This window comes from Garra rufa, chromosome 18 (genome assembly GCF_049309525.1).
Source record: "Garra rufa chromosome 18, GarRuf1.0, whole genome shotgun sequence".
In the NCBI taxonomy this organism is placed as follows: Eukaryota; Metazoa; Chordata; class Actinopteri; order Cypriniformes; family Cyprinidae; genus Garra; species Garra rufa.
In genome coordinates, this window is record NC_133378.1 from 22,822,768 (window position 1) to 22,825,363 (window position 2,596).

The following is a 2,596-nucleotide window of genomic DNA, read 5'->3' on the forward strand; positions in this document are numbered from 1 at the left end:
CTGAAACGCCGTTTTCTGACATTTCAGGCTCTAACTTCAAAAATCATGCAAAACACTTCTAACACCTTCAGATATGTTTCTCTGTGTTGCAAAATAGGTTTTATTCATGCACAGATTGCAATTTTAATTTCTGACCGATTTTCAGCTTGCATTGCCAGAACCAAGTTTGTTATGTGCTGAAACGCTGTTTTCTGACATTTCAGGCTCTAACTTCAAAAATCATGCAAAACACTTCTAACACCTTCAGATATGTTTCTCTGTGTTGCAAAATAGGTTTTATTCATGCACAGACTGCAATTTTAATTTTGGACCGAGTTTCAGCTTGCATTGCCTGAACCAAGTTTGTTATGTGCTGAAACGCCGTTTTCTGACATTTTAGGCTCTAACTTCAAAAATCATGCAAAACACTTCTAACACCTTCAGATATGTTTCTCTGTGTTGCAAAATAGGTTTTATTCATGCACAGACTGGAATTTTAATTTCTGACCGAGTTTCAGCTTGCATTGCCAGAACAAAGTTTGTTATGTGCTGAAACGCTGTTTTCTGACATTTCAGGCTCTAACTTCAAAAATCATGCAAAACACTTCTAACACCTTCAGATATGTTTCTGTGTGTTTCAAAATACGTTTCATTCATGCACAGACTGCAATTTTAATTTTGGACTGAGTTTCAGCTTGCATTGCCAGAATCAAGTTTGTTATGTGCTGAAACGCTGTTTTCTGACATTTCAGGCTCTAACTTCAAAAATCATGCAAAACACTTCTAACACCTTCAGATATGTTTCTCTGTGTTGCAAAATAGGTTTTATTCATGCACAGATTGCAATTTTAATTTCTGACCGATTTTCAGCTTGCATTGCCAGAACCAAGTTTGTTATGTGCTGAAACGCTGTTTTCTGACATTTCAGGCTCTAACTTCAAAAATCATGCAAAACACTTCTAACACCTTCAGATATGTTTCTCTGTGTTGCAAAATAGGTTTTTTTCATGCACAGACTGCAATTTTAATTTTGGACCGAGTTTCAGCTTGCATTGCCTGAACAAAGTTTGTTATGTGCTGAAACGCCGTTTTCTGACATTTCAGGCTCTAACTTCAAAAATCATGCAAAACACTTCTAACACCTTCAGATATGTTTCTCTGTGTTGCAAAATAGGTTTTATTCATGCACAGACTGGAATTTTAATTTTGGGCCAAGTTTCAGCTTGCATTGCCTGAACCAAGTTTGTTAGGTGCTGAAACGCCGTTTTCTGACATTTCAGGCTCTAACTTCAAAAATCATGCAAAACACTTCTAACACCTTCAGATATGTTTCTCTGTGTTGCAAAATAGGTTTTATTCATGCACAGACTGCAATTTTAATTTCTGACCGAGTTTCAGCTTGCATTGCCAGAACCAAGTTTGTTATGTGCTGAAACGCTGTTTTCTGACATTTCAGGCTCTAACTTCAAAAATCATGCAAAACACTTCTAACACCTTCAGATATGTTTCTGTGTGTTTCAAAATACGTTTCTTTCATGCACAGACTGCAATTTTAATTTTGGACTGAGTTTCAGCTTGCATTGCCAGAACCAAGTTTGTTATGTGCTGAAACGCTGTTTTCTGACATTTCAGGCTCTAACTTCAAAAATCATGCAAAACACTTCTAACACCTTCAGATATGTTTCTCTGTGTTGCAAAATAGGTTTTATTCATGCACAGATTGCAATTTTAATTTCTGACCGATTTTCAGCTTGCATTGCCAGAACCAAGTTTGTTATGTGCTGAAACGCTGTTTTCTGACATTTCAGGCTCTAACTTCAAAAATCATGCAAAACACTTCTAACACCTTCAGATATGTTTCTCTGTGTTGCAAAATAGGTTTTATTCATGCACAGACTGCAATTTTAATTTCTGACCGAGTTTCAGCTTGCATTGCCAGAACAAAGTTTGTTATGTGCTGAAACGCTGTTTTCTGACATTTCAGGCTCTAACTCCAAAAATCATGCAAAACACTTCTAACACCTTCAGATATGTTTCTCTGTGTTGCAAAATAGGTTTTATTCATGCACAGACTGGAATTTTAATTTCTGACCGAGTTTCAGCTTGCATTGCCAGAACCAAGTTTGTTAGGTGCTGAAACGCTGTTTTCTGACATTTCAGGCTCTAACTTCAAAAATCATGCAAAACACTTCTAACACCTTCAGATATGTTTCTGTGTGTTTCAAAATACGTTTTATTCATGCACAGACTGCAATTTTAATTTTGGACCGAGTTTCAGCTTGCATTGCCTGAACCAAGTTTGTTAGGTGCTAACGCCGTTTTCTGACAAGGAACACTTCTAACACCTTCAGATATGTTTCTCTGTGTTGCAAAATAGGTTTTATTCATGCACAGACTGCAATTTTAATATTGGACCGAGTTTCAGCTTGCATTGTCTGAACCAAGTTTGTTATGTGCTGAAAAGCCGTTTCCTGACATTTCAGGCTCTAACTTCAAAAATCATGCAAAACACTTCTAACACCTTCAGATATGTTTCTCTGTGTTGCAAAATAGGTTTTATTCATGCACAGACTGCAATTTTAATATTGGACCGAGTTTCAGCCTGCATTGCCAGAAG